This window comes from Rhagoletis pomonella, unplaced genomic scaffold (assembly GCF_013731165.1).
Source record: "Rhagoletis pomonella isolate Grant_MI unplaced genomic scaffold, Rhpom_1.0 Rhpom_scaffold_00008, whole genome shotgun sequence".
Lineage (NCBI taxonomy): Eukaryota > Metazoa > Arthropoda > Insecta > Diptera > Tephritidae > Rhagoletis > Rhagoletis pomonella.
In genome coordinates this window covers 43063627-43071554 of record NW_023458562.1, presented here as the reverse complement: position 1 = coordinate 43071554, position 7928 = coordinate 43063627, and positions in this window count along the sequence as shown.

Here is a 7928-nt window from a genome sequence, read left to right as displayed (position 1 = left end):
ACTGGTGTTTCATGTAAAAAGCGGAACAAATTATCTGATGAAATGTTAAATAGCACATGAATGTGCTTCAATTTTAAAGTCACCAAAAAATTCTTTTAGGCCCTTAGTGAGTGAGCAAAAAAATGAAAGGGAAAAAATGCAGAAAAAGGGTTTTTTTTTAACAGCGGTCGGCCCTCGACAGGCAATGGCAAACCTCCGAGTGTATTCCTGCCATGAAAAACAGCTTCTCATAAAAATACACTCGCCATTCGGAGTCGGCGTAAAACTGTAGGTCCCTCCCCTTTGTGTGACAACATCAAGGGGACCGCCACAAATTGGAGGAAAAGCACATATGTGTAAGCGCCAAACTATTATTATTATTTTATATGAATTTTACTTCTTTACTACTGAAACATGTATATGTTTAAATTCGTTGGGAATTTTGTGGGATAAATTTTCAAGATGTGGGTAATTGAGGGATTTTTTCCCCATTTCCGTGGGATATTTAACAGAGAATGTCTGGCATCACTGTACCCGATATAAGTTCGTTACTGCAGTCATAAGTTTTAAAAAATTCTGTAATATGGCTTAAGAAACTTGACTACGAAGTGAGCTCTCGCAAATCACTCCAAGCAATGTGCTCTGGCTAGGGATGGAACGATATCATGCGGGTATCGATACTTTTACTTGGAAGTAGTATCGAAAGAAAGTATCGATACCTGAAAAATATCGGATCTAAAGTATCGTTACCTACACATATCGATACTTTTGGCTATGAAAGTATTCCGTATGAACTAAATAAGTTAAATTTTGTTTTTTAGGTCATTAGTAAACGATTATCCGGTTTGACCGAGCACAGAGTGGTGTTGTCTATAAATTTTTATCGAGAATGAGTTCAGCTCCTAAATTTCCTAATAACCTCTCTCTATAACTAAAAAAATGTTAAAATCTTTACAAATATACCAATCGTGTGATCCCTGCTTAAGAATTTTTATTTTTTTTTAATCAACTCTTTGTGCGGCTCTTTTCCTTCTTTGTTTCATTTCCTCAATAACAGAGCTAGGCTTCCCTGCCGTTAGTATTTTCCGTACACATGACGGGAGGTTAAACACAACTACGCGTATTTCGTTGCATTTTACGCAAGGTGTTCACATGCTAACGCGAGTTAATCCCAAGTACATTCGTGTATGTGTTAGTATCAAACGCGGGTTAAGCGCCTATCATGTCAACGGGGTCTAATAGTTACTCAGTGAGTTTAACATCGCGTTAAAACGTCCTTACTGAGCACTCAACCAGAGCACAGAGCTGGGTCGTAATGATTCCTTTAGGAATCAAATTACTCCCAATTACAGATTACAAGGAATTGTAATTAGGAATCAATTCCTTCAGTCCACAGCAAAGGAATCGATTACTTTTTCAATTCCTTGAAGTAATTTCAAATGTAATTGGTTTTTTCTTTAATTCCATTACAAGGAATTTCATATTGTAATTGAAATAAATTACGTGCTAGTAATGTAATTTTTTTTCTCCAATTCCTTTGAAAGGAATTGAAAATGTAATTGATTTTTTTTCAATTCCATTACCTGGAATTGCAAGAGTACTTTAGTTTTTTCAATTACTCAAAGGAATTGTAAAAGTAATCGAGAAACTGAAAGTTCATTCACGAATGTACAATGTGGAATTTTCGTTGTGGTCAAAGATTAAAATCGAAAGCACACATTGCACATCTTCTATGTATATCTATATATATAAAAATGTTGCGTTCGTATGTCACGGTCATCAAAACCCGAGAACGGCTGAACCGATTTGAATAATTTTTTTTTTATTATTCGGTATAATACCAGAATCAATGATATCACAAAAATTTGGAGGGTTGCCACCTATTTTAAAATTTTTAAACCCAATTATATTTATAAAATTAATGAATTATTACAATATGGGTATCAAGTTAAAGAGGTTTAAGAAAGATAACCGCTGGAAGCATTTTTGACGAGGGTTGCCACCTATTTGAAAATTTAAACTAAGTCAAATTGTTAAAAAAAAATTAAATATTGCCATGTGGGTGTCAAACTAAAGAGTTTTAAGAAGGCTTACTGCCAAAAATATGTTTGAGGAGGGTTGCCATCTGTTTGAAAATTTAACTAAATTACATTGATAAAATAAATAAAATATTACAATATGGGTATCAAATTAAAGAGGTTTAAGAAAGATAACTGTTGGAAATATTTTTGAGGGGGGCTGCCACCTATTTGGAAATTGTAACTCAGTTAAATTGATAAAGTAAATGAAATGTTGGCATGTGGGTGTCAAACTAAAGAGTTTTGAAAAGGCTTACAGTCTACCATGAACACTTTCAGAAATATGCAATATGAAAAGTTCGGTTTATATGGGAGGTGCCACGCCCCATTCTTCAACCATGCAAATTTTTCTCCATGAGTATGGAATTGGTCTTATATATGTATATATCACCATACCCAGTTCTAGTCCTCTACCACAAATATATGCAGTTTGAAAAATTCGGTTTGTATGGGAGGTGCCACGCCCCCTTTCAATATCGAAACTTTTTTTAGCCTATAACCATCCGTGGAAAGTCTGCAGTATATTCCGAAATTTCAAAAAAATGGGTACGGCCTTTCTCGAGCTTTGCGAACAGAAAAAAATGCTTTTCAAAATATATATTAGTATAGACTAGCCAATATCTGCTTGTTTTGCGGCTTAAAACACTACTACCGATGAAAATCGATGGATAAATAAGCAAGTTTGCAAGGGTTAGGTTGAAGTGGCTGCTAGGCCCAGAGGGCGCCAGCATACTTAGGCCCGATCATAGCCCATTGTGATTTGCAAGGGTTAAGTGAAAGTGTAATAATTTTTTGTATAAAATACTAGCAGGAAATAATGTTACCCATACGCCATATCGTACATGACCGTATGACCATGTTTAAGTTTGATTTTTTTCATTCGCAATGAAAACTTAAAATGAAAATAACTTGACTAAATGACATGAAATGAAAAAAACGGTATACAGTTCCGTAACATACTACTTAAAATTAATTTTACGTCTCTCGGCGTTTTTTGTGTAATTTTAGCGTCGTTACAGTGTTATCATCAAAATTTAGCCATAGCAATGAAATTTGTTTATAAAACTCTTAGGAGGTAGGATCTCCAGTCCCACAGGGCTCGTAATACAAGCGCCCCAAAGGCACGCCATTTTGGGTAGAATTAAGGGTACCATAAGATACGCAATTAACTCGGTGCATTTTTATAAATACGCAGGGATTAGTCCAAGAGAACAGCAGTGCCCAAGGCAGCAATATTTATGGGTCTCATCTGCCGCGAAGCGCATTCGCGGTAGGATCTGGAAAATTTAACCGTTACCCTATAAACTGAACAGCTACAGTCTAAGCTATTCAGTTTTCTTAAAGTCCAATTAGTAATACTACTTAGGTATAAGTTGTTTATTCAAGGCAGTTAGCAACCAAGAAATTTAACAAAGCTATTGCGATTCAACAGTAAACAATTTTTTTTTATAATTTTTTCGATTACTTTTTAAATTACTTTGAGGAATGGAATTGGAAAAAAAATCAATTACATTTTCAATTCCTTTGAAAGGAATTGGAAAAAAAATTACATTTTCAATTCCTTTCAAAGGAATTGAAATAAAAGAAATTACATTACTAGCACGTAATTTATTCCAATTACAATATGAAATTCCTTGTAATGGAATTAAAGAAAAATACAATTCCATTTGAAATTACTTCAAGGAATTGAAAAAGTAATCGATTCCTTTGCTGTGAGCTAAAGGAATAGAATCCTAATTACAATTACTGAGGAATGTAATTGTAATTGTAATGTAATTGCATTTACCCAGCTCTGTATGTACATGTGTATGAAAATTAAATAATTAAAATTTTCAGCAAAAATAAAAAGGAACATGAAAAAGTAAAAAGCTAAATAAGTACGTCCGCGTTTGCCCGCCACCACTGAAAAACCCAAGACGCTGAGAACAAATATGCGTATCGCATTGAAGGCTAGGAAACAGTAACAATTTACCTTTAATTTCCAATAATCCGCTTATCAGTTACTGGCAAAAATACCGTTCGATTTTATGCGAATACTGCAGAAGGGAAATTAACGCAGAACTACACTGTAAGCAAAAATAGAGAGCAATTCGTTTAAAATACGTTCTTTCGATGTCTATTACTCTTGTATTATCGAAGTCCGCTGTGTGCTCGCTTTGCGCCAGGTGCTGAGCTAATACAGTTGTCATCTTCCTATTTTTCGCGTCTGTTTTATGCTCGTTGATTCTGGCTCCCAAAGCTCGCTTCGTCGTTCCTATGTATATTTTGCTGCAGCGTTCGTCTTCTTGCCATTGCATTTTATCTCATATATGACGTTGTGTTGTTGTTCTTTCCCTGCAAAAAAATGGGACTAATCCGGGATGACTCCGGGAGCAATCGCAAAGGAGCATGCGACTAATACCACTTTTGATCTCTTTATATGGAATGAACTGTTCGCTTTTGTTCGAGCATGTCCTATGAAGAGACTAATTGTTCACCTTTATACCCAAACGGGTATAAAAAGCGACTAGTCACTTTTAAAAAATAAAAATACACCCCTATGCTGTGATCCGAATGTTCGTAGCTACGAATTCGTAGCTCCGTTACGAAAATTCGAAAATTGGTATGCTGTAATCCGATCGTAACTATCAGCGGCACTGCCAGCTGAAAACGTGAAATTCGAAGTTCTTAATCAGCTGCTTTGGCAGAAACAAATCAAAATAAATATAATCGCAAGTGAATAGAGAAATTAAAAAAAATTAGTTTAATCATTATTTGAAGACTTTTCTTTAATTAAGTAGAGCACAAAGGATTCAGTGGCCGGTGCACATTTGTCCCAGGAGGAACAGCTAACAGTTGCATTAATATACAAAGGAGATTGCTAGGAGATTGTTCTGATCCATTTAGCTTAAATGATAAAATGTAAGCTCCCTCCTTTTAAGGGCCTCCATTTCACTAGATATTGTGCCGCTTTAATTCTTGGAATGCTTTCCCAAAATTCGACCACATCCTCTTTAGCTCCTTTTACAAAGCCTCTCGCTCATGCATTCCACCAGTTTTGCGTATTGCTAGCGATTTGTTGTGAACTTCGATCTGATAATTTTGTAAACATTTAATAAAAAATTGTTTTTCTATTCACACTTCAACTTACATACATATTTTCGGGTTTAAACTCTTTATTATTATTGATATTTTAAAACAATTTGTTTCCCTCCGACACGAGTTGCTATTCGTACAAAATTTCCGACAAATACATAAAAATTACAGCTACGTCGGATTCAGGCATACTATCATTACGAATTTCGAAGATTGCCTACGAATTTCGAAATTACGATGCGACAACGCGGATTTCAGCATACCGATTTTATGATTCGTAGCAAAATCGAATCTACGACGGATTACAGCATGGGGGTGATAAAAATTTGAGCCAGCTGAGATTCGAATCGGGGTGCTCAGATTTGTTAGGCGAATACTAATTGACCTCCATTAGTACCCGTATAAGACTAGTTGCGACTAATTAATGCCCAATTGTACCCGATTGAGAGTCACGATTGAGAGAAATAGAGATTGCGCCAATCGCGGTACCGCTAATCCGCTCTTTGTGATTTTGACAGAATGAGCTGTGTGCGTGACGTCATCTTGGTGCAATTGTTGAATGTGAGCATACGAAAAAACCAAATAATAATTTTAAATTTTTGTGCGTTAATATTTCTGCGTGGTTTTAAACAATTATTGAGACATTAAAAAGCAAAATGAAGTGTGCAGTGGCAAAGTGTAATGGTGAAAACAAAAGGAAAGCGTGCTATATAAGTTTTTTTTCGTTTCCTACGGACGCAAACCTGGCGGAAAAGTGGAAGCAGTTCTGCCGGCGAGGACATGCATTAAACACCAAATCGAGCTTTGTGCTATGTGTGTGAGCTATGAGCTTCTACATGGAACTATGTTGGCCTTTCCTTGGTGAATTGTATATTTCCATGGTGAATGTAAACAGTTGCTGGTTTAGTTTGCTGGCAATACATACAAAAGCAGTTTATACAGTAAATAGATAAATAAACTTCACTACCTACTTATTTTTGTTAGTACATGATTCTTTTAGTGCTGGTATGAGGTAATGTACCAGTGGATAAGGTCGCCAGGCGGTAATTCAAGCGGCATCTTATCGCGCTGTTACGTACCTAAGTCCCCTTTCAGACACGTAAAGTCTTGAAAGCAATTTTTATCGCATTCTCTTTTGTGTGAAAGCAACGAAAAGATCAAAAGAGAACCAGAAAACTTGAAACGAATTTACGGTACGGAGGTATCTGTACTCTTCCCCTCTCTTCCCACCTCCTTCACCAACGAACGAGCAGACTTGAAAGCAAGACTTGACGTGTCTGAAAGGGGACAAATACAAAACAGTGCCCAAATTATTATACATTTAAAAGTTCAGCTTAAATTATCACCCCTATGCTGTAATCCGAAAGTTCGTAGTTACGAATTCGTAGCTCCGTTCCGAAAATTCGAAAATTGGTATGCTGTAATCCGATCGTAACTATCAACGGCGTTACCAACTAAAATAGTGAAATTCGAAGTTCTTAATCAGCTGCTTTGACAGAAACAAATCAAAATAAATAAAATCGCAAGTGAACAGTGAAATTAAAAAAAATTGTTTAATCGTATTTGAAAAAGCTTTTCCTTAATTAAGTAAAATAGAATGGATTCAGTGGCCGGTGCACTTTTGTCTCAGGAGGAAGAACATGCTGCAGTCAACTGTAGCATTAATATACAAAGGAGATTGCTACGAGACAGTTCTGATCCATTTAGCTTAAATGATAAATATATGCTCCCTCTTTTTAAGGGCGTCCATTCAACTAAATATTGTGTTGCTTTAAATATTGCAACGCTTTCCCAAAATTCCGCCACATCCTCTTTAACTATTACAAAGCCTCGGGCAATGTCCGGCCTTTCGCTCATGCATTCCACCAGTTTTTCGTATTGCGAGCGATTTGTTGTGATTGTCGACTTGATAATTTTGTAAACATTTAATGCTACATTGTTTTTTATTCACACTTCAACTTACATACATATTTTTGCGTTTCCACTCTTTATTTTATTGATATTTTAAAAGAATTCGCTTCGCTCCGACACCAGTTGCTCTTCGTAGAAAATTTCCGACAAATACATACAAATTACAGCTACGTCGTATTCAGGCATACCAACATACGAATTTCGAAGATGGTCTCCGAATTTCGAAATTACGATACGGCAACGCGGATTACAGCATACCAATTTTAAGATTCGTAGCAAAGTCGAATCTACGACGGATTACAGCATAGGGGTGTATGTTTTACTGGCATAGAATATTTGGTTCCAAAAAAGCCACACCTCTCGGAAATGGTACAAAAGTCATCAAATAAAAGCTGTGGAGTCAACAGCTGTGGAGTTTATGGTGGTTGGCTACCGTCCACAAATATAAATATGCACTCTGCATGGCTTTTTAAAATGGCAAGTCCAAAAATTAATTTTGCTGCACACCTTCCTTTTGGTCTACATGAAATTGCAAACACTGTTAATACATCCATTTTTTCATGTGTATGCTACGTGTTCCTAATTAATCAATCTTTGTATATTTATTGATTCCTGCAAAATTGGGCCATGTAATATTAAAATTAACACATTTTTCTGCATTGTTTACATATTTTCATATGCGTTTTGGCATTTCTCTCTCGCAATTGCACCAAGATGACGTCACGCAAAAATTACGCTCAAAAATCCTCTCTCATTGGCGCAATCTTGTATTCTATCATTCTTGATTGAGAGTAATCTCGTAATACTCTCTTTAGAGATTAGTCGCACAATTTTTTGCAGGGCATGTATGTACTATGTATGTATGTGTGGGTTGTCACCGCTCTC